Consider the following 25,582-nt stretch of genomic DNA (forward strand, 5'->3'; position numbering starts at 1 on the left):
TTTTACAAATAAGAAAACTGAGATTTAGGGAGATGATGCAACTTGCCTGAGGTCAAGGCCAAAGTGGGTAGAGCTGGGACTGAACCCTGACTGTGGACTCCAGTTCTTCCTCTCCAGTATACATCTCCACCCGCCACAGATCAAAGTCCTGGAACTTCCTACATTGGGCAGAACAGGCCAACACTTGTCAAGGAAAAGATCAAAGTATAGCCTACACCTGAACTAAAAAAGTCCTTATTTGTTAGGTATATCACAAATCAGAAGGAAATGGCATATTCAATCGATTATTTTCATATGCAGCTTACTCCTCAGATTTGACCATTCTCTGAAAGAAGTATCATCTCCAAATTGGTTTAACACAAACAAAGGGTATTCCAAGCAGCACTGGATATTTCTGACCCCGAGTAATGCTGACTGGCATCTACTGGTTCTTGTGGTCAACACGCTGGAAGTACACTGGCAGGACCTCAGTCTCCTTCCTGGCCCATCCAGCTGTCTGCTACCCTTCCAATGAGACCCTATCTTGTGACACAAACCTTCCTGGAAACCAGAATCCTTTTACTTAAGTCCAGATGTCAATACAATTCAACTTAGGGCATGGAAAATATGGAAAGATGTTGTACTTATGCTCTGGGAAAACTTCAATCCACCAGCAACTAATGGAGCCCTGGACACTGCCTCTGTTCAGATAATTAAATTTTAATAAAACGGTAGGATACATTTTAGGACTGAGGAAACATTCCCCTGATAGATCATTCTCCCAAACTGCAGCCAACATCCCAGGCTGGATGCCCCCAGAGATGTTGCATTTCCACTAAAATGGAAATCATCTGATTATCAGATAAAAAAACAAACCCTCACTTTAAAAAAGAACAAGTCCCAGTTTAAATCACCTCCTCTTTTGGTTTCCACTCACAGCTCACTCGGAGGAAGAAATAGGAAGAGGGGTCTGGAAGGTACCTGGTGCCCCAGTCTTCAGACATGTCAGCTGGCGCACCTTCCTGCCCTCAGTAATTTTGCTCATACCTGGCTACCTTTTCCGACTTCTATTCTCACCCCAGGCAATGACAGCAAGTTAGTAGCCAACCTTGAGCAGGCACTGCCTCATTCACCTCCAGCTGAAAGATGGGTGAGTGAAGTTTGGGGAAAGGTTGAGTGAGTAACAGGCTGAAGGTCAGAGTGGGCACCAGGGCCTGGATTCAAAATGAGGTCTGTGCCACACTGGGTGGCATCAATCTTTGGAGCAGGCCAGCAAAAATGAGACAGGATTGGATGCCAAGAGGCTGCTCAATCCCTCCATGGCCACCCTCCCCAGAGCATTCATGATTAACACTGAGCTCCTATCACAGGGTCAGGAATTCTGCAACAATTTCAGGAAACAAAGTCCAACTCTGGGCAGGAGAGAGTAGAAAGGTTGAAGAGGAAGATCTCCAGATATTTATGCTTCTCAGAAGCCTGCAGAACACACAAGCCATTTTTTAATTGTTGCTTTTTTGTGTGTATGTGTAGTATGTGTGTGGGGGGGGTTAAAAACCTCACCCTTATAAGGAAGACACTGTCAAGCTGTGATTGGAGAAATGGAAATTCACCGAACTTTTCTAGAAAACTGATTTGTATCAAGTTTTCAAAAACTCACACTTTGGTCCAGTGATTCACTTTTGAGATAGGAAAAGAGGAGACACTTGAAAATCACATCCAAAAATAGCAGAATTAAATTATGGTACATTCATATGATAGGACATTAGGCAACCATTTAAATAGTGCATTTTGAGAATGTTCACACAACAGTATTTTTTGAAAACTTAAAAGAGTACAATCTCATTTTGTATTTCATGTGTTAAAAGGATGGAATAAAAATGGGACTGAGTTAATTTTTAATATTTAACATCATCTGAACATTCTGTATTTTCCGAATTCTTTAAAATCGTGAACTACTTTCATTTACAGAAAGTACCTCATAATCTCATTTTCAAATGTGGATCAATCAGTGCTATTCCATTCCCCTTCACGGTTCAGTCAAGAATCAGACAAATGGCTGCTTTGCCCTAACTTTGACACTGGACTCACTCTTCATCTATTCTTTAGAGTGGAATGCGTCCCATGATTTATACCAGGACATGTGGGTGCAGCTTAATCAAGTTTAATCAGTAGTAGTCTTTTTAGACTGAAAAAGAAAAATTAACTGTTTTTTAATGTCACCCATAACAACAACAGTAGTGCAAGTTTGGGGTGCATCTGTTCCAGACTGTTTCCTGTGCGTTACCAGCATTTCAAACTGTTCTCTATATACAATTTTTAAAAACCAAATGGGGATCAATCCACAAAGACTGTACTATGTATATCAACATGTTGACATCCATTTCCTCATTCTTTTAAATGGCTACACCATATTTCATTACACTTTTCTTTCAACCCCTCTGTGAAAATACTACAACATCAACACAGTTAAAAGGTCATTGCATATCCTCAAAAAGTTAGTTATGAAGACCCAGCAATTCCACTCCTAGGTTCTACCCATGAGAAATAAATCCATATGTCCACAGAAAACCTTGTACATGCATGTTCATAGCAGCACCATTCACAACAGCCAAAAAATGGGAGCAACTCTAATATCCACCAACTGATGAATAAAAAGGGGCAAATCCTTGATGGAATACTGTTTCAGTCATAAAAAGGAATGACAGTTGACATCCAAAATATATAAAGTGCTCACGCACCTCAACAAACAAAAAAGCAAATAATCCAATTAAAAAATGGTCAGAGGAGCTGAACAGACAGTTCTCCAAAGAAGAAATTCAGATGGACAACACACACGTGAAAAGATGCTCCACATTGCTAGTCATCAGAGAAATGCAAATTAAAACCACAATGAGGTATATCACCTCACACTAGTAAGGATCCGCCACCCGCCACCATCCAAAAGACAAACAACAAATGTTGGCGAGGTTGTGGAGAAAGGGGAACCCTCCTACACTGCTGGTGGGAGTGTAAATTAGTTCAACCATTGTGGAAAGCAGTAGAGAGGTTCCTCAAAAAGCTCAAAATAGAAATACTATTTGACCCAGGAATTCCACTCCTACGAATTTACCCTAAGAATGCAGCAGCCCAGTTGGAAAAAGACATATGCACCCCTATGTTTATCGCAGCACTGTTTACAGTGGCCAAGAAATGGAAGCAACCTAAGTGTCCATCAGTAGATGAATGGATAAAGAAAATGTGGTACATATACACAATGGGATATTATTCAGCCATAAGAAGAAAACAAATCCTACCACTTGCAACAACATGGATGGAGCTAGAGGGTATTATGCTCAATGAAATAAGCCAGGCAGAGAAAGACAAGTATCAAATGATTTCACTCATCTATTGAGTGTAAGAACAAAGAAAAAACTGAAGGAGGAACAAAACAGCAGCAGACTCACAGAACCCAAGAATGGACTAACAGTTACCAAAAGGAAAGGGATTGGTGAGAATGGGTGGGAAGGGAGGGCTAAGGGGAGGAGGGGGGAGAAAGGGGACTATATGATTAGCATGTATAATGTTTGGGGTGGGCACGGGGAGGGCTGTACAACACAGAGAAGACGAGTGATTCTACAGCATCTTACTACACTGATGGACAGTGACTGCAGTGGGGGCATGTGGGGGGGAATCTGGTGATGGGGAGAGTCTAGTAAACATAATGTTCCCCATGTAATTGTAGATTAATGATACAAAAAAAAACACTAAATGATATACGCTAAAAAAAAAAAAAACGAATGACATACTGACTAATGTTACACTACCAATCTTGAAAACAAACTGAGTGAAAGAAGCAAGTCACAAAAGGTTATACAGATTGTATGATTCCTGAAATATCCAGAAGGAGCAAATATACAGACAGATCAGTGGGTTGCCAGGGCAGGGGTAGGGGTGCGGGTGGAGAGTGACTACTATGGATGGAGGTTTCCTTTTTGGAGGAAAATGTTCTAAAATAAAATGTTCTAAAACTGATTGTGGTGATGGCTGCACAATTGTGAATATACTAAAAACCACTGAACTATACTCTCTAAATTAGGGAACTGTATCATGTGTGAATTATATATTACATCTCAATAAAGCTGATATGAAAAACTAAGATGTTTAATATGGGTTTATGATAACAGTGTAATGATCATTATACATAATTTATATTCAATTAACATTTGAAGGATGGACACAATAAAGAACACAGTACCAAAAAGTCATTGTGTAAAAATCTTTAGTCTTCCCTTTTACACAGTAAAAGCTCAGGAACTATTTGTTGAGATGGTCAGTCACATACACATGAAATGGGAATACTAAAAAGTGCTCAACATGAAAAAAAAAAAGATCAAGTTTTTACTGACAACAGGAGATTCACATTAAGAAATGCCCATACATGTCTATTACCCACTTCTTCTCCCTCTTAAAATACTCTTTCCAGATCAAGGTTAAACCACCACTCAAACCCACTCACCACATTCTGAACTGCTAAGTGGGAAAGGTACAGTGGGAAAGGTACAGTAGAGAGTGCACAGAAGCAATTGCATGCCATGCTGCTTGGACTATTAATAAGTTAACTACAAGTTTAAGATCCTCAATGTTATCTTAGCTAAAACATTCCTTCTACATCACTACTGACCAATTATGTCCACTGTTAACAATATTTAAATAATTTTAGAGAAATCACTTACTTTTGGTATTATGGACACAACACATTACTTACTGCTTGATTCTCTCCAGTTTGTTCAAAGAATACTTTAGGTATTCTTACAGGCATTGAGGATGCAATAGAAAATAAAAATAGGCAAAGCGAAGCAGACAAAACCCTGCCCTCACAGAACTTACATTCCAGTAAAAAAAAATAATTTAAAAAAATTTTATTTTTACAAACTCGTGTCTTACAAAGTAGATGTCAGCACCAGCAAAGAATTCCCCAAATTCTCACCTTGCAAATGTCCAGTCTTTTCTAAACACTAGAAATCACAAAAGATTTATGAAACATTAGTAGCAGTTTCCAATAAAAAGCGTTTTCCTCTTTACAGATATACCAGAAACATAAAGACAAACGTGGTTTTTTACAAGTTTATTCAAAACCAGAAATTGAAACAATTCAGACCCACACAATCCGGAGGCTGGCAGTAGTTTGCCAGAAGATGTTAATTAACAGCCCAGAGTTTTCTCCAAATACGCAGAGGTATCAAATAGGTTTTGACTAAAAACAAACAAAAAAAGACTCCACTTTTCCTCTAGAATCTGCAAATCTCAAGTCATCAATAGCATGAATTGTGTAATGCGAAAATGTTGCACACCGCCCACCACCACCAGAAGCAAAACTGCGATTCAGTACAAAGATCACAACTGTTTCAAAAAGGTAACTTTTATAAACAAAGTCTAAATTTCTTAAACAATTCAATAATTAAGTGGAAATTTCACAAAGTGGCCAATGAGGCTCTTAGCAATTCTGAGATACAAGTTTTCCCTTCTCACCACCCAGAACAGCCAACTTATTCTTAAAATGCAGCCACTTTTATGATCTAACTTTGAACTGTGGGCAAAGTTCCTTATCTTCAACAATTCCGCTGGGGCTTAATTCTGGCAAGACACACACAGGTGGGCTCATCTCCTTCCAGTTAAAGACCAACTAAAACCACCTGAACAGACTGTCCTCCACAGCTTGAGCCTTTAGATACTTTGCTACCTACCAAAGTTAAGGTATGGTGGGTAACAGAAGAGCAATGCATTTTGTTTCAGATCAGGCTATTCCTTCTCGATTGGGTCAGTGGATCTGAAGTGTTTATCTTCCCCAGGCTGAAATTTGGGGGGAGTAGGGCTGGTCATCTACAACGCCAATCTTGGTGGAAAGGTAATTCCCATCTAAATTAAACGGAAAGGTTTGTTTTATTAAATTATTGGCAAGGTAGTAAAACAGATTGGGCCAACCAAGACCTCCTTGAGATTGAAAACACATTCATAAATTCCTGTTGAATATCGCTCTTTACAAATTCCAAGTACTAACAATTTAAGGAACTTGACACCCCATTCATAAAAATCTCCCCACCATTATTACAGCTTACCAAGGTGAGACTTGGTTTTCATAAACACGGATAGGTAGAGCCCTCTCGAAGGTAAGTAAAGAAGACACTTCAATTCTCACGAGGCGCAAACTCCAAGAGGTCACTTCTTATATCCAACACATACATTTTTATATGAATCCAAGGACCAAGACCATATACCCACCACGCCACACCAAAACAAACGAGTAAACATATAAAAATAACACTTCAAAACAGCACGCACAATTCGTCGTCTGGAGTAAAAGGGAGGTCAACCACTCAGCAAAAAGCACATGATTCAGCCACAGGCCTGAGCAGAAGCATTTCCACTGCCCACTACACCGAAGTGGGATTTCCCATCTTCATCCCAGGCCGGCCTTGGAAGGAGGCAGCGGGGGGAGTTGAGGGGAGGAGGGGAGGCATCTCAGTCGGGTAAAGTTGTGCTATTTCCGTTTGTGAAAGGGTGTGTATGGGGGGGGGGGGTCATTTTATTTCGCTGAATCACAACTGCCCCGTATCCCCACCCCGAACCACCACCACGCACGACTCCGCAAATAGACGAGGCCGTGGCAAGGACGCCAGTGGGCACCGACCGAGCAAAACAAAGCGCCCAGCAAACCCCCGCTGGTGGGTGCAGGGTACCAGGCTCGCACCCCCGGAGCACCGCTCCCACCCCACGGCCCGGGGCCTATCTGCACACAGGCGTGCAAAGGCAGCCTCCTCCCTCCGCCTGTGGACAGACCCCGTGCTCCGCAAAGCTCCAGGGAAGGTCGGAAGGTGAGAAAATTGGGGCGGGGGCGCGTTGCCCCAGCACGGGCAGGACGACCCAGGCGCCGGGGTAGCGAAGAGAGCGCCAGGGCCGACCCACGTGAGCGCCCGCGCCGGGCCCCGGCCCGCACCAGGGGCCGCGACCGGACACAGCGGCGCCCGCCTCTCCCGCTCCCGGCCAGGCTTACCCGGCGCGGCGCCGCGGGGCCCGCAGCGGCCGCTTCCTCCTCCACCGCCTCCTCCTCCTCACTGGACAAAATGGCGGCGGCAGGAAGTGCCGGGCGCCTCGGCCCGCCCCCCGCCCGCCCCCGGCCGTCCGCCCGCCCGTCCGCCCCGCCGCGGCGCCCGCGACACCCGCCCGCAGGCCGGCCCGGGCCGGGAAGCGGCGGCGCTACCCACGGTGCGGCGCCGCGAGTCTCGCGGCCGCCCAGAAACCAACGGCGCGGGTGGTCCCGGCCCAGCGAGGCGCGGGGACGCTGGACGCCCGCAGGCCCGAGCCCGCGCCGCCCGGCCGCCCCACCGCCGCGCCGCGCCGATGGCGTAGGTGCTGGCGCAGCGGCCCCATCACGCAGCGCAGGTGACGCGGGCCGCCCCGCACGCCCCGCCGGCCACCCCGCGCCGCCCGCCGCCCCGAAGGGCATCGGCCCTTTACCTGAGACACTAGGCCGCACACCGCCCCCGCCGGCCGCACACCGCCGCCGCCCCCTCCGGCTAGGGCTGCCCGCGCGGCGCCGGGGCCCGCCCGCCGCACCCGCGCTCCGCCGCTCTCCCAGGCCCCGCTCGCCCGCGGGCACTGCCGGCGGCCGCCGCCGCAGCCACAGCTCCGGCTCCTCGGCTGCGGGAGGGCAGAACAAACAGCCCTGCCGCCGCCGTCGCCGCCGCCGCCGCCGCCAGCGCACTTACGTCACCGCGCACGCTGCGCGCGCGGCCCCGCAGCCCGACTGCCGCCCGGCGCCGGCGAGACCTGGAGTGCCGGCGGCGGTGAGGTGAGCGGGGAAGTTGGGCGCGCGGGGATGGGGGGACACCTGGCGAGAGGACTAAGGAGAGACCACGCAGACCGAGGGAGGGGACCCCTGAGGCGAGAGGGGTGCCGGAGGGAGACCCACTGGACTGCGGGAGAAGATTCCAAGGCAGCGGGAGAGGCAGCCCGGAATCTTAGCAGGGCTCTGACTTCAAACCCTCGGAGGGCGGGAGGACACCGAGAGGAGACCCCGGAGCGCCCCGGCAGAGGCCGAGAGCAAACGCCTGCCTGAGGGAGACCCCGACAGGGCGCTGGCCTGCGAGGGGGCGCCGGGTGCGGGGTGGGGTGGGGCGAGAGGAGCCCTCGGCCCGCTGGCGGCCGCGCCCCTGCGCAGGGCGCCGTCCCTCCAGGTGCCCCCGCTGTCCTCCTCTTGCGGCCTCAAACCCACAAGTCATCTGCATAACACGTGGAGATTAGGCTCGGATCGCTTGCAGTTGGAAATGATGTCCCCGTGAAATTTTTCCAACGGGAAAACATGGCCAACTCTCTCGTTTGCCCTCGTCCTTGCTCTTTTCTTCGCATTTTTAGTCCCATCTTTTACAAATAGGTGGGGGGTGGGGAAATGGGTGACAGATGAAGAGGTACAAACTTAGAGTTATAAAATAAATCAGTCAAAAGGATACAAGTATAGCACCAGCAACATAGCCAATAATAGCGTAGTCGCTTGGTGTGGTGGCAGAGGGTAACCACACATACCGTGGTGAGCACTATGTCATATAATCATCGGATCACTATGTTGTACATATGAGACCAATATAATATTGTGTATCAACTACATTCTGATAAGAAAAAATAGCGGAAGTGGAAAAAAATCAAACGTAGCTTTTCTGAAAAGTCTAGGTAATTACAAAATGTCTTAATGGCCTGTTTCAGAATATATGAACATGCTTAAGAGAGCAGTCAAATAATTTGGTCTCTGTCATGGTATTTGCTCATTCTTCACTTTAGGACAATCACAAGTTACTGATGGGTCCTGAGCAATGTCAATAATTTTAACCTTTATTTTAGCAAAGCATGACATTTTTAAGTGGAAGAAATAAATTAGGTAGTTATAACTGATTAATTACTAAGCTTCCTTCTAATTCTGTATTACAGAATGTTGAAATTTGTGAATACCTTCTGGCTCCTAATTTTGGATGCTGGGCAACTTACAGAGGATGATCAGAAGTGGAAAAATAGGAAGATGCACAGAGCTATGTGAATGCAGAATAAGTTTTCTTTCCCATGGAACTGGAAAGTGTCCGTTTTAAGCTGTTCTCCCGTATGGTTGTCTTCTTGCATTATCTTGTGAAGTTACTGTTGCTGATAATAAATGTTTCTGGAAGTAATTTGAAAGTGCCAGTTGGCAAGTCACAAAATAAAATGTTTCGTTTTACTCTAGAGTCACACTTCATTTTAGACAAACCATAATATCTAGCTTGATTTACTGGTCCCAACTGGAGGGCTTTGGGCTATTGTTAGAAGTGAAGTCCAACCTGAAGAGAATATGCAAGCTTAAAGTTGTCCCCAAAAATCTAGAATGATACCTCATTCTTTTCATCTTCCATAGGACATAGCCTAACTCCTCACAGACAGCTCAAACTCAGAAAATGTTCATGCAGGTGAGTCAGCTTAGTAAAAATAGTCTTGTTACTTAATGATTCACATTTTGAATCATTTCTTTTTACTTTCTCTTGTAAATGTTTGCACTACTAAAACCCAGAAAAGATTAATAAAACCATTAAGAAATGAAACACAAAGTATATACTATATTCTGACTGCTTTTAAATATGTATTCATTTTTAATAAAGTAATACATTAAACCATTTTAATTGAGTAATGCTAAAGAATATAAAGGAAAAATAAAGCATTCTGCTTCTCTTTCCTGACCAGAGTAACCACTATTACCATTTTGATGTATTTTAGACCTAGTGAATGCTTGAAAGTTATTTAGCCCAAATTGAGATATGTTGTAAGTACAAAATCCACACTGCATGAAAAGACTTACTATGAAAAACATGTAAAATATCTCATTTTTATATTGCTTACTTGTTTAAGTAATTTATTGTATATTGGGTTAAATAAAATACGTTAAGCTTAATTTTAGTTGTTTTTATTTTTTAATGTGGCTACTAGAAAATACAAAATTACATATACAGCTTGCAGTGTGTTTCTATTGGACAACATTGGTCTAGACGTTCTTCTGTGCATCAATATATATCTACATAGAAATAGTTGTGTTATAAAACAGAAGGGAATCATTTGTTAATTTGTTAATTTACCTGTTAGTTTGTAACATGCTTTTTTTCAAATAATATATCGGAAATCATTCCACAGGAGTACTTGGAGATTTGCCTAATTGGGAGATAACACTGTGTTATCTATTGTGGATATATCATTATTTAGCCATTCTCTTATTATGTACACTTAATTCATTCCCGGTTTTTCCATCATGATAATATTACAGTGAACACCCTTGTACATTTCTCTTCTGATTTTTTCCAGTATTTTTTCAGGTTTAAAAAAAGTATATGTTTTCTTAAAAGCAGGGATAAATTTATATAGCACAATCAGCTTTAGAAAAACTGGAGGTGTTTGATTTGTTATGGCCTAAATCCATGCCCACTTTCCAATGAGAACAGGCCCATGAAGTTACACTCTGGAATGTATAGTTAGGAGTTAGGTCCTAGAGAGGGTGAGTGACTTACCTAAGACCACACATTTATATAATCAGATCTCCAGACTGCATGAAAACTGCCTGCATATTTTCTCTAGCTCAGGAATTAACAAACTTTTTCCTTAAAGAACGAAGTAGTCAGCGTTGAAGGCTTCATTTGCCATATAATCCCTGTAACATGGGATTATAAATCTTTATAACTCTGTCATTGTAGCACAAAAGCAGACAAACTTAATAGGTAAACAAATGGGTATGACTGCGTTCCAGTAAAGCTTTACAGGTACTAAAGTTAGAATATCATATAAATTTCAGGGATCACAAAATATTATACTTTTGATTTTTTTTCAACATTTTAAAAGTATAAAAACCATTCTCAGCTGGCAGGTTATACAAAACAGACAAGCAATAGATTTGTCCCATAGGTAGTAGTTTGCTGATTCCTGACCTAGACTCTCAAGTTTAGAGACATAGAAAAATTTTAATCATGATATAGGAACTATTCTACTTGCAATTTTTTTAATTAATAGATTTTTTTTAGCAGTTTCAGATTTATATTAAAATTGAGTGGAAAGTACAGAGTTCCCATATACCTCCTCACTTCCCCTCTCCCACTTCCCCCATTATTAACATCTTGCATACTGTGGTGTATTTGTTGCAGTTGATGAGCCAATGTTGATACATTATTATTAACTGAAGTCCATAGTTTACATTTACATTCATGCTTCTATGGGTTTTGACAAATATATAATGGTATGTATCCATTATGCTTGCCAAATTTTAATTCTAAACTAGCTAAGAACAAAAATAAGCTTCAAAGTAAAGTACTATAATTTCATCAGCCAAAAAACAGGTACAAGGTGGCCGTAAGGGTCATTTTAGTCTCTGCTGCTTAATTTGTATTTTGTTGTAAAACAATTGTATTTTGCTTACTTTTGAAGTGTTCTACATATATTCACTGTCACACTTAAAATAATGAGATTGCTGGAAGACTAGTATGAAGAACCATATCATTGTGATTATAAAAAAAAGAAGTGATAGGTCCTGGTGACTTCCAGAAAAAGGTGGCAAAATAGGAAGGCAGGGTGGAAACTGCCTCCCAAAAACACATCAAAAGAAAATACAGCAAATACAACTAAACCTGAAAATGACCCAAAGAATGCAAAACAGACCACCTACACATGAGGAAAAAGAGAAGATCACATAGAAAAGGGTAAAGTGGCAGAGCCAAGGTCAAGTGGGACCTAAGCCCTCGCCCTCCCCAGCCTACAGCCAGGAGAAAGAGGAACAAAATGGGGAGGGGGTAGGAGCCCAGGATTGCTGCACACCTGGCCCTGGAGATCTGCTCTGGTAGCATGAGTCCATGTTTACACTGAGTTCTGGTGACTAGTGGGGCTGGACACCAGGGTTGAAACACTCCGGAATGCTGACACTCCAGCCAGTGTGGAGGGCAGGCATACTTCACCAATCCCAAGACCCAAAGCAGAGGCAGCAGTTTGCAGTGGGAGAGGTATCAGAGGACCAAGGGTTGGATGGAACTCTCAGGAGAAAGGGCAGGTGGACCATACCTCCCCAGCTAACCCCCATTCCAACAGATTGGGAATTCTTGAGAGCCTCAGATGCTCCATCCTTGCTGACAATGCAGCCCCAAGGCTTCTCCCTGCACACACTGCTGGGAGCCAACCCACTTGGCCCAGTGGCAGCACCAGACTTTGCTGCCTGGCAGGCAGAGGGACATACTCCCAGCTTTCTTGGCTCCATTTCAGCCCAACCAGGGAGGTGTCTTCAGGAGCCAGGCCCAAGAGCTCCTTCCTCCCTGCTGGTCCAAACTTGGTGCTGCATGTCCAGCCAGAGAAGAGCAGCAAATCTGTCTGCACACCCCATTACCCTACAACTCTGCCATTGCTGCAGGCCAGGCAAAGGGTGGCTCTGCACACAGTGACTCCAGCAGAGACTCCTGAGCTGATCACAAAGGCACAGCCAAAGCAAACTGCCTACCCAGACTTAGACCACTACAGAACCCAGACAGAAAAGTGGCCCCACCCTGGCATGCCAACAGCTGGGGTGCCCACAAAAGAGAACCAGGTACTAGAGAGTAAAGAATCTTGGGCATCTGGGCATGGTAGGATGCTTTCTTCATAAAGCTATTCTACAGGCCAGAAAGCATAGCACATACCTCTAATACAAAGGAAGAAAGACAGAGACCCTGATAAAATAAATAGGCACAGGAATATGATCCAAACAAAACTACAAGACAGAACCCCAGAAAAGGGCTAAGTGACACAGAGATCACCAATCTTCCTGATAAAGATTTCAGAATAAAGATAATAAACATGCTCATGGATTTACAGAAAAATATGCAAGAGCTCAGGGAGGACTTCAACTAAGAGACAGAAAACCTGAAAAAGAGCCACTCAGAACTGAAGAACACAGTATCTGAAATGAAACATACAATGGAGGGATTTATGAGTAGATTAGAACATGTACAGGAGACAGTAATAGAAATGTAAATTAGAGAACAGGAAAACAAGCTCAGGAACAGGGAGATAAAAGAACTTCTAGGAATAAAGAATGATAAGAGGGCTATGTAACCAATCCAAATGAAACAATATTTGCATAATAGGGGTCCCAGAAGGGGAAGAGAAAGACAAAGCAATAGAAAATCTCTTTAATGAAATAATTGTTGAAAACTTACCCAATCTGGGGAAGGAAATAGACACACAGATCATGGAAGTACAGAGATTCCCTAACAAAAGGAACCCCCGGAAGACAATGCCAAGACATATAATTAAAATGGCAATGATCAAGGATAAGGGAGAGTGTTGAAAGCAGGCAACCAGAGAAAAAAGATTATTTATAAAGGAAATCCCATCAGCCTATCAGCAGACTTGTCAGCAGAAACTTTACAGGTCAGAAGAGACTAGAATGATATATTTAATGTAATGAAACAGAAGGACCTCCAACCAAAATATTCTACCTGGAAAGGTTATTATTTAAATTTGAAGCAGGAATTAAACAATTTCCAGATAAACAAAAGTTGAAGAAATTTACCGCCACTAACCCAGCCTTGCAGGATATGTTGAAGGGACTGCTATAGATGGAAATAACACTAAGGCTAAATAGCTTTCACCAGTGAAAATAAACCCACAGTAAAGGTAGTAGACCAACTAATTACCAAGCAAGTATGAAATTAAAACAAAACAAAAGCAAAATCAACTATACATAAAATCAGTCAAGGGATACACAAAAAGTGTAGATTATGATATCTAATATGAAAAATGTGGAGGAGGGAGAAGGGGAAAAAAAGGACCTTCAGATTGTGTTTGAAATAGAGTAATCAGAATTTTAGACTCTTATACAGTAAGGAAACTATCCTTGGACCTTTGGTAAACATAAAACTAAAGCCTACAATAAATACACATAAATAAATAGAAATCCAATTAAAACACTAAAGAAAACTATCAATAACAAGAGAAGAGTATAAAAGAGGTAGAAAGGAAAAAACAGGCAGAAAACTAATAAAATGGCAATAAGTACATATCTATCAATAATCATCATAAATGTAAATGGACTGACTGCACCAATCAAAAGACATAGACTAGCAGAATAGGTAAGGAAACCAGACCCACCTATATGCTACCTACAAGAGACTGGTTTCAGACCCAAAGACATACACAGACTAAAAGTGAAGGGATGGAAAAAGATATTCCACATATTTTGCAGCTGCTTCTGGAGAAAAAAGCAGGAGTAGCAGTTCTTATATCAGACAAAATAGATTTCAAAACAAAGGAAGTAACGAGACAAAAAGGACATAACATAATGATAAAGGGATCAGTACAACAAGACTATATAACCATTACAAATATCTATGCACCCAAACAAGATGGCAGCATAAGAACTGATGGAGAAATCTCCTCCCAAAACCACATGTAACACAAAAATCAGCAAATAAAACTAATTCTGAAAGAAAGCCACAGTCATCGAGACAATTTGGTACTGGCACAAGAACAGACCCATAGACCAATGGAACAGACTAGAGAGCCCTGATATAAACTCAAGCATATACAGTCAATTAATATATGATAAAGGAGGAAATGACAGCCTCTTCAACAGCTGGTGTTGGCAAAACTGGACAGCTAAGCTACATGTAAGAGAATGAAACTGGATCATTGTCTAACCCCGTACACAAAAGTTAACTCCAAATGGATCAAAGACCTTAATGTAAGTCATGAAACCATAAAACTCTTAGAAAAAAATATTGGCAAAATCTCTTGGACATAAACATGAGTAACTTCTTCATGAACCTATCTCCCCAGGCAAGGGAAACAAAAGCAAAAATGAATAAGTGGGACTATATCAAACTAAAAGGACACCATCAGTAGAACAAAAAGACATCCTACAATATGAAAGAATATATTCATAAATTATATATCCGATAAGGGGTTGACATCCAAATTATATAAAGAGCTCATGCACCTCAACAAACAAAAAGCAAATAAGCCAATTAAAAAATGGGCAGAGGAGTTGAACAGACACTTCTCCAAAGAAGAAATTCAGATGGCCAACAAGCACATTAAAAAGTGCTCCACATCACTAATCATCAGAGAAATGCAAATTAAAACCACAATGAGATATCACCTCACACCAGTAAGGATCACCACCATCCAAAAGACAAATGACAACAAATGTTGGCGAGGTTGTGGAGAAAGGGGAACCCTCCTACACTGCTGGTGGGAATGTATATTAGTTCGACCATTATGGAAAGCAGTATGGAGGTGCCTCAAAAAACTAAAAATAGAAATACCATTTGACCCAGGAATTCCACTCCTACGAATTTACCCTAAGAATGCAGCAACCCAGTTTGAAAAAGACAGATGCACCCCTATGTTTATCGCAGCACTATTTACAATAGCCAAGAAATGGAAGCAACCTAAGTGTCCATCAGTAGATGAATGGATAAAGAAGAGGTGGTACATATACACAATGGAATATTATTCAGCCATAAGAAGAAAACAAATCCTACCATTTGCAACAACATGGATGGTGCTAGAGGGCATTATGTTCAGTGAAATAAGCCAGGCAGAGAAAGACAAGTACCAAATGATTTCACTCATCTGTGGAGTATAAGAACAAAGAAAAAACTGAAGGAGCAAAACAGCAGCAGAATCACAGAACCCAAGAATGGACTAACAGTTACCAAAGGGAAAGGGACTGGGGAGGATGGGTGGGAAGGGAGGGATAAGGAGGGAAAAAGGGGCATTATGATTAACACACATAATGTTGGGGGGGGCACAGGGAAGGCAGTATAACACAGAGAAGACAAGTAGTGTTTCTACAGCATCTTACTATGCTGATGGACAGTGACTGTAATGTGGTATGTGGTGGACTTGATAATAGGGGGAGTCTAGTAACAATAATGTTGCTCATGTAATTGTACATTAATGATACCAAAAAAGAAAAAAACTAATCTTGGAAGAGTAAACAGGAAGAAAACTGCAAGAGATGGCCTACCTCTGGGAAAAAGAGAAGACCTCATGGAAAAGGGTAAAGTAGCACAGCCACAATCCAGCAGGACCTAAGCCCTCCCCCAACCCCAGCTCATAGGTGGAAGGCAGAGAAACAGTGGGGAGAAGGTAGAAGCACAGGACTGCTAAATACCCCTGCAGATCTGCTTCGGGAGCACAAACCTGCGTTACATGGTGCTCTGGAGATTAGAGGAATTAGAAAACAAAGACAGGCGGAATACTTGGAGAGACTGAGATTGCAGCTGCTTGTGGAGAACAGGTACCCACACCCGGCTGCTCTGGGACAAAAGAAAGGTGGGCACTTTGAAAGACTTCCCAACAGTGAGAGGGCTGCCAAAGGGGCAAGGATTACACAGAGCTTGCTGCTCAGGAGAAAGGACAGGTGGACAAAATTGTCCCAGTACACTCAGCCCAGCAGGTTGGGAACTTTCAGGAGCTTCATGCCCTCCATCCCCCTGGCTAGCAATGCAGTGCCAAGGCCCCCCACTGGGATACGCAGCCTGCCACCCCTTCCTCCCAGCTGCCACAGGTTTGCAAACCTGCTGCCACCGCCATTGTGCAAAGTCAGCCAGAAGGCAGCATCGCCTATGGCAACTACAGGAACATAGCATAGAGGCTCCTTCCTGCATGCTCAGCCTACTGGCTTCTGGTAGTGGAAGCAGGCACTGCAGGGAAGAGCTCTTTCCTCCCAGCAGGCACTGACACCATGCACCGGCAACCCCCACCATCACTCCAGGGGCTGGGAAGATCCAGAGAGTAGAGCTTCAGGGCACAAGAAGGGGCTGCCTACACAAAGTTATTCTGTAGGAATCATTAAAAATATGAAATGGTAAAAGAACCTCATACAAACCCAAATCCCTCAAACACCAGGAAGAGGGCTAAGTGAAACTGAAATCACCAATCTTTCTGATAAAGATTTCAAAATAAAAATCATAAACATACCGAGCTACAGAAAAATATTCAAGATCTCAGGGAAGACTTCAAGAAAGGGAAAATTTGAAGAATACAGTGTCTGAAATGAAACAAACAATGGAGGAATTTAAAAGCAGATTACACGAAGTAGAGGAGACAGTAAATGAAGTAAAAATTCGAAAACAGGAATACAGAGAGAAAAAAGATCTCTAGGAATGAAAGAATATTAAGAAAACTGTTTGACCAATCCAAAAGGAACAATATTTGCATTATAGGGGTACCAGAAGGATTGAGAGAGGAAGGGATAGAAAGAATCTTTGAGGAGGTAATTGGTGAAAACTTCCCCAATCTGGGGAAGGAGATAGTCTCTCAGGTCATGGAAGTGCACAGATCTCCCAACACCAGGGACCCAAGGAAGACAACATCAAGACATTTATTAATTAAAATGACAAAGATCAAGGACAGGACAGAGTATTAAAAGCACCCAGACAGAGAAAAAAGATCAGATAAAAAGGAAAACCCATCAGGCTATAATCAGACTTCTCAGCAGAAACCTTACAGGCCAGAAGAAAGTAGCATGATATATTTAACACAATAAAACAAAAGGGCCTCAAACCAAGAATACTCTACCTGGCAAGATTATCATTTAAATTTGAAGCAGTGATTAAACAATTTTCAGATAAGCAAAAGCTGAGGGAAACCATCACTGCAGTGTATTTTGGAGGGATTGCTATAGATGGAAATACTCCTAAGCCTAATAGCTGTCACCAGAGAAAATAAAACCACAGTAAAGGAAGTAGAAAGTAGACCTACTAATTACTAAGCAAATGCAAAATTAAATCAACTACCCACAAAGTCAGTCAAGAGATACACAAAGAGTACAGAATATGACACCTAATACATAAAGAGTGGAGGAGGAAGAAAAAGGTCGGAAAAAAAAGAACCTTTAGATTGTGTTTGAAATAGCATAAGCAAGTTAAGTTAGACTGTTAAATAGTAAAGAAGCTACCCTTGAACCTTTGGTAACCACAAATCTAAAGTCTACAATGGCAATAGATACGTATCTATCTATAATTACTCTAAATGTAAATGGACTGAATGCAGCAATTGAAAGACATAGAGTTGCAGAATGGATAAAAAACAGACCCATCTATATGCTGCCTATAAGGGACTCATTTCAAATCCAAAGACATACACAGACTAAAAGTGAAGGGATGGAAAAAGATATTTCATGCAAATAATAGGGAGAAAAAAGCATGCGTAGCAGTACTTATATCGGACAAAATAGATTTCAAAACAAAGAACGACGTTACATAATGATAAAAGGGTCAGCCTAACAAGAGGATATAACCATTATAAATATCTATGCACCTACATATGTGAAACAAATACTAATAGAATTAAAGAGGAAAATAGAATGCAATGCATTAATTTTAGGAGACTTCAACACACCACTCACACCAATGAACAGATCAACCAGACAGAAAATAAGGAGACAGAGGCACTAAACAACACATTAGAACAGATGGACCTTACAGACATCTACAGAACACTTGCCCCAAAAGCAGCAGGATACACATTCTTCTCAAGCGCACATGGAACATTTTCCAGAATAGATCACATACTAGGCTACAAAAAGAGCCTCAGTAAATTCAGAAGGATTGAAATTGTACTAACCAGCTTCTCAGACCATAAAGGTATGAAACTAGAAATAAATTATGCAAGGAAAACAAAAAAGTCCACAAACACATGGAGGCTTAACAACATGCTCCTAAATAATCAATGGATCAATGACCAAATAAAAACAGAAATCAAGCAATACACAGAAGTCTGTTGAATTTATATATACTAACAACAAACTAGCAGAAAGAGGAATCAGGAAAACAATTACAATTGCATCAAACAGAATAAAATACCTAGGAATAAACCTGACTAAGGCGGTGGAAAACCTATACTCTGAAAATTGCAAGACACTCAGGAGAGAAATTAAAGAAGACCAATAAATGGAAATTTATCCCATGTTCACAGGTAGGAAGAATTAATACTGTCAAAATGGCCATCTTGCCCAAAGCAATCTACAGATTCGATGCAATCCCTATCAAAATACCATAGCATTCTTTAAAGAACTAGAACAAATAGTTCTAAAATTCATATGGAACCAGAAAAGCCCCTGTAGAGCTAAAGCAATCCTGAGAAGGAAGAACAAACTGGGGGGATCATGCTTCCTGATTTCAGATTATACTACAAAGCTACAGTAATAAAAACAATTTGGTACTGGCACAAGAACAGACCTGTAGATCAATGGAACAGAAAAGAGATATAAACCCATGCATACATGGTCAATTAATATACTATAAAGGAGCCATGAATATACAATGGGGAAACAATAGCCTCCTCAACAACTGTTGTTGGGAAAACTGGACAGCCACCCATAAGAGAATGAAACTGGATTATTGTCTAACTCCATACATAAAAGTAAACTCAAAATGGATCAAAGACCTGAATGTAAGTCATGAAACCATAAAACTCTTAGAAGAAAACATAGGCAAAAATCTCTTGAATATAAACACAAGGAACTTTTTCCTGAACACATCTCCTCGGGCAAGGGAAACAAAATAAAAAATGAACAAATGGGACTACATCATGCTAAAAAGCTTCTGTACAGCAAAAGACACCATCAGGAGAACAAAAAGGCATCCTACAGTATGGGAGAATATATTTGTAAGTGATATACCCAACAAGGGGTTAACATCCAAAATATATAAAGAACTCACATGACTCAACACCCAAAAAGTAAATAACCCTATTAAAAAAATGGGTGGAGGGTATGGACAGACACTTCTCCAAAACAGAAATTCAGATGGCCAACAGGCACATGCAAAGATGCTGCACATCGCTAATTATCAGGGAAATGCAAATTAAAACCACACTGAGATATCACCTCATACCAGTTAGGATGGCCAACATACAAAAGACTAGGAACAACAAATGCTGGTGAGGATGTGGAGAAAGGGGAACCCTCCTACACTGCTGGTGGGAATGTAATCTAGTTCAACCATTGTAGAAAGCAATATGGAGGTTCCTCAAAAAACTCAAAATAGAAATACCATTTGACCCAGGAATACCACTCCTAGGAATTTACCCAAAGAAAACGACTTCTCAGATTCAAAAATACATATGCACCCATATGTTTATCACAGCACTATTTACAGTAGCCAAGAAATGGAAGTAACCTAAGTGTTCACCAGTAGATGAATGGATAAAGAAGATGTACATATACACAGTGGAATATTATTCAGCCATAAGAAAGAAAGAAATCCTGCCATTTGCAACAACATGGATGGAGCTAGAGAATATTATGCTCAGTGAAATAAGTCAGGCAGAGAAAGACAAATACCAAATGATTTTCCTCATTTGTGGAGTACAACAATGAAGCAAAACTGAAGGAACAAAATAGCAGCAGACTCACAGACTCCAAAAAGGAACTAGTGGTTACTAAAGGGGAGGTGTGAGGGAGGGTGGGTGGGAGGGAGAACGGGATTGTGGGGTTTCATGATTGGTGCACATGGTGTGTGGGAGGTCACAGGGAAGACAGTGTAGCACAGAGAAGGCAAGTATCTGTGGCGTCTTACTACACTGATGGAGAATGACTGCAATGGGGTATGGAGGGGACTTGATAATAAGGGTGAATGTAATAACCACATTGTTTTTCTTGTGAAACCTTCATAAGAGTGTATATCAATGATATCTTAATAAAAAATCTCTTAGAAGAAAACATAGGCAAAAATCTCTTGAATATAAGCATGAGCAACTTATTCCTACATTTCAGGCAAGGGAAACAAAATAAAAAATGAACAAGTGAGACTACATCAAACTAAAAAGCTTCTGTATAGCAAAGGACACCATCAGAACAAAAAGGCACCCTATGGGATGGGAGAATATATTCATAAATGACTCATCTGATAAGGGGTTAACATCTAAAATATATAAATAACTCATATACCTCAACACCCAAAAAACAAAGAACCCATTTAAAAAATGGGTGGAGGACCTGACAGACACTTCTCCAAAGAAGAAATAAAAACGGCCAACTGGCACTTGAAAAGATGTTCCACATCACTTATCATCAGGGAAATGCAAATCGAAACCACAATGAGATATCACGTCACACCAGTTACAATGGCCACTATACAAAAGACAAGAAATATCAAGCGTTGATGAGGTTGTGGAGAAATAGGAACCCTCCTTACTACACTGTTGGTAGGGATGCAAATTGGTGCAACTGCTGTGGAAAGCAATATGGAGGTTCCTAAAAAAACTAAAAATAGGAATACCGTTTGACCCAGGAATTCCACTCCTAGAAATTTACCCAAAGAAAACTAAATCCCTGATTCAAAAAGATATATTCACCCCTATGTTTATTTCCCCACTATTTGCGACAGCCAAGATATGGAAGCAACTTAAGTGTCCATCAGTAGATGAATGGATAAAGAGGAAGTGGTACATATACACACTGGAATATTATTCAGCCATGAAAAGAAAAATCCTACTATTTGTAACAATGTGGGTGCATCTGGAGGGTATTATGCTCAGTGAAATAAGTCAGGTGGAGAAAGACAAATACCATATGATTTCACTTATTTGTGGACTATAAAAACAAAACAAAACTGAAGGATCAAAATAGCAGTATGCTCATAGACACTGAGAAGTGACTAGTACCATGGGGGAAGGGAATAAAGTGGCACAATAATTTGCAATCACAATATATGTTGATTACAGGGACTGCTGCACCCTGTGATGTACATTTGAAACCAACATAAGATTGTATATTAATGATACTTTAATTCAAAAAAATGAAGTGATAACAAACATGGACATTTTGCACATAGTTAAAAGTACTCAAGAAGGAATCCGTAGGTCAAACAAGGAGTGATAGTTGGAGCTCTCATATACCACTCCTCATTTCCTGCAGTCATTTTAGAAAATAATTTGGCTTTAACTGGTGAAGTGGAAACTCTTCATCCTCTGTGGTCCAATAATTCTAATCCCTCAAAAACTTGCTAACATACTTTGGAAGGTTTCTAATGGCACTATGCCTAAAAACCCACACAGAAAACAACCCAAATGTCCATCTGTGGTAGGAGGAATAGACTGTAATATAATGAAAAGGAACAAACTACAGCTGCATATAACATGAAGAGTCTTACAAACATAATGGGAAACCAAAGAAGGAAGGCATGTGTGCATATGTGATCATGCCATTCCTATGCTGATTCCTAGAACAGACAGAAATGGACTGAGGTTTTGAAGGAAGTAAACCTATAAAGAAAAACAAGCAAGTAATTATCACTGGTTACCTGAATGATTGAGAAAGAATAATCATATTCTATTTCTTTTCTATTTTTTAAAAAGGTTTATTTTCCAAATCAAGGACTGGCATGGCCCTTCTGATTCATTATTATTATTATTATAGAAACATAACGTGAGATCTACCCTCCTAAAATTTTAAGTGTCCAGTTTTGTTAACCAAAAGCACAATTGTACAGCAGGTCTCTACAACTTCTTCATCTTATGTGACTGGAAAGGGCTCTGCTTCTCTACTGTGCATCAGGTTTGTAATTACTCACTGTACTATACCTATGTTTCATGCATAATCTGTATTCTATTTCAAATTTTTAAGGAGAAAAAAAGAATCATATATATAATGTGTATATATATGCACACCAATGCCTAAGTGAGAGAACAGAATAGAAGAGGCTAATGAAGTTGAAATGAATAAACTTCTGAATGTATGGCCAGGAAATGACCTGCATTGCGAGACACCTTCTGGCTTAAGACTCATGCAGAAGGCTTGCAATCGAAAGTGTAGACGCTGAGCATTGTGAAAGGTGTTCCTGAACATTTTGGTCGTGAGCCACTGATGGTTCTATAGGTTCGAGGCCTTGTGAATGAGAATGCATGAAATGGGCCACGTGAGGCTGCTCCAGCTGCTAAAAGAAAATTCTGTTCGGCATTTTCTTAGCAAGGAAAGTTTTCTTGTCTTGACAGATTTTCACTATAGTTGACCCCAGCCTATTTTGGGGAAGGATAGAACTTATTTCAGCAAGGATTCCATGAGTAGGCCTGTTTAAAAGTTTTGTAGGAATAACCTATTTTCATTGGTGTAAGTGGCATCAGGACTGAAAGCTTATGCCCTCTTTTGTTCCTTTTGCCTTGAAGACAAATGTGCCAATGGAGCAGGTTCTTGGAACCTGTTGAAAAGAAGAGCATCTATATCTAGTTTTATACTAGTTGTGTATGGTGGGAAGCTTTCAAAGGTAGCCCCAAATGATTCTCTACCCCCTGGTATTCACCCTCTTGTGTAACCTCCCCTTGAATGTGAGCTAGACTTAGTGATTTGCTAATAATGAAGAGATTATGGCAAAAGTGATGGAATGTCACTTTCCTGGTTAGGTTTCAAAAGACTGACTTTCATCTAGCTGGATTCTCTTTTGCCTTCTCACTTGCACATTTTAATGAAGCTGCTATACAGGAGATGCCTTGTGGCAAGGAACTGAGGGTGGCTCCTGGTCAATAGCCAGCAAGGAGCTAAAAGCCCTCAGTCCAACTGCTGCAAGGAACTTAGTTCTGCCGATGACATGAGCAACACTGAAAGTAGATCCATCCAAAATCAAGACTTCAGATGAGACCGCAGCTTAGGCCGACACTTTGATTGCAGCCTTTTAATTCCGACCAAGGACCCAGCTCAACTGCACCTGGATTCCTGACTCCCAGAAATTGTGAAATAATAAATGTGTTTTATTTTAAGCCACTAACTTTTGGAGTAATTTGTTACACAGCAATAGGTAACATACATCCTGGGACCAAATTTCCCCTTTCTCTAGGAGAGATGTATTTTAGCCTTAGTGGGATTGATGAATAGTGGCAAGCAAATTTTTCCTTCTCTCAGAATATTCCCGTAGCTTCATCTGGTTTTGCCATTATTGAGCAAGACAAAGTGTATTTTAAACACTGGGGAAAATCAGTGTGGTCTTAGTTCATTTGAGACAACCAGTATTCTCATTCTCATCATCCTCCAGTGGAAAGAAATTAGGGGCTTTGTTCTCTCTAAGGAGGCTTTCCTTAAGAGGACCATTATAGCAGGCGATTCACACATTCTGTTACCCTGAATTCGTCATTGGCCCTTGGGGCTTATCTCTAAAGAGGAGTTTTTTTCAGAGAGAATTCCATAGCAGCAAACAGGTAAATTTGTGATGCATTTGTGAGTGATCTTCACTCCCATTTAGGCAAATTTTTTTCCAAATCTTTGTAGGCATCTCAACTAAAATTCCCAGGCATTTCCCATAGGACAGGTTGAAGATTTGTCTAGAGTGGGTATCTATGGACAGGTTACTGAGCAGATATTGAAACACGCACCCACAATGCCCGGGCCCTGCAGACACTAAACACCCAATTTGTTGACCAGTGACTTTTTAACTTAGATTCCAAAACAAGTTTTTATGTATTTTACGTTCTTTATCTATAGAACCCAACTTAAATGGACTGGCTGGAATGAGAGTATTTCAGGAACCTAGACAAGTGGTCTTCCACATAAACTTAATGGAATTCATAGTTAGGAGAAAGGTTACTGAAGATATAAAGAACTTTAAAAAAGAAACATAGGATGCCAACATTGTGCTGGAAATTCTAGACAGAGCAATTAGGCAAGAAAAAGATGTAAAAAGCATCCATATAGGAAAAGGAGAAGTAAAACAATCTCTATTCACAGATGATATGATCTTATATGTGGGAATCCTAAAGAATCCACCAAAAAATTATCAGCTCAACAGTCACCATACTATTAAATCCTCCCCCTCTAGCATGGTCTGTCAACACAGAAAGATGTTACTGAATCATTGACTATATTCTCCATGCTATACTGCTAACCCTGTGACCAACTTATATTATGATTGAGAAATTTTGTGCCCTTTTATCCCCCACTTTCCCCACCCACCCCAACTCCTCCCCATGATAACCACTAGACACTTCTCAGTGTCTATGAGTCTCCTGCTGTTTCGTTCCTTCTGTTTTGCTTTGTTTTTTTGTATTCCACAAATACATGAAATCAGATGGTACTTGTCTTTCTCCGCCTGGCTTATTTCACTGAGCATAATACCCTCTAGCTCCATCCATGTTTTTGCAAATGGCAGGATTTGTTTTCTTATGGCTGAATACTATTCCATTGTGTATATGTACCACATCTTCTTTATCCATTCATCTACTGATGGACACTTAGGTTGCTTCCATATCTTGGCTATTGTAAATAATGCAGTGATAAACATAGGGTGCATATGTCTTTCTGGATCAGGGATTTTATTTTGTTTGGGTAAATTCCTAGAATTGGAATTACTGGGTCTAATGATATTCCTATTTTTAGTTTTTTGAGGAACCTCCATGCTGCTTCCCACAGTGGCTGCACCAATGGACAGTCCCAATGGTGTAGGAGGGTTCTCTTTTCTCCATATCCTCACTAACGCTTAATATTTCTTGTCTTGGATAGTGGTCATTGTAACTGGTATGAAGTGACACATCATTGTAGCTTTGATTAGCATTTCCCTGATGATTAGTTATGTGGAGCATCTTTTCATGTGCCTGTTGGCCATCTGAATTT

The 25,582-nt window shown here is 41.3% G+C and overlaps 1 protein-coding gene across 8 annotated transcripts in view; it reads right to left on the bottom strand.

The window, feature by feature from the left end:
* Positions 1-7,612, bottom strand: part of BRD4 (bromodomain containing 4) — an 83,729-nt gene extending 76,117 nt beyond the window's left edge. For 5 of the 8 annotated variants that reach the window (XM_036895620.2, XM_057490011.1, XM_036895615.2 and 2 more), the window contains exon 1: positions 7,474-7,609. The gene's annotated coding sequence lies outside the window, so the exon portion shown is untranslated. Of the gene's footprint in view, positions 1-7,009; positions 7,102-7,473 lie in introns of those variants that run through there. The other 3 variants (XM_057490012.1, XM_057490013.1, XM_057490010.1) reach the window with 3 other exon arrangements.
* Positions 7,613-25,582: the final 17,970 nt, after the last annotated feature.

This window comes from Manis pentadactyla, chromosome 12 (assembly GCF_030020395.1).
Source record: "Manis pentadactyla isolate mManPen7 chromosome 12, mManPen7.hap1, whole genome shotgun sequence".
Classification (NCBI taxonomy): Eukaryota; Metazoa; Chordata; class Mammalia; order Pholidota; family Manidae; genus Manis; species Manis pentadactyla.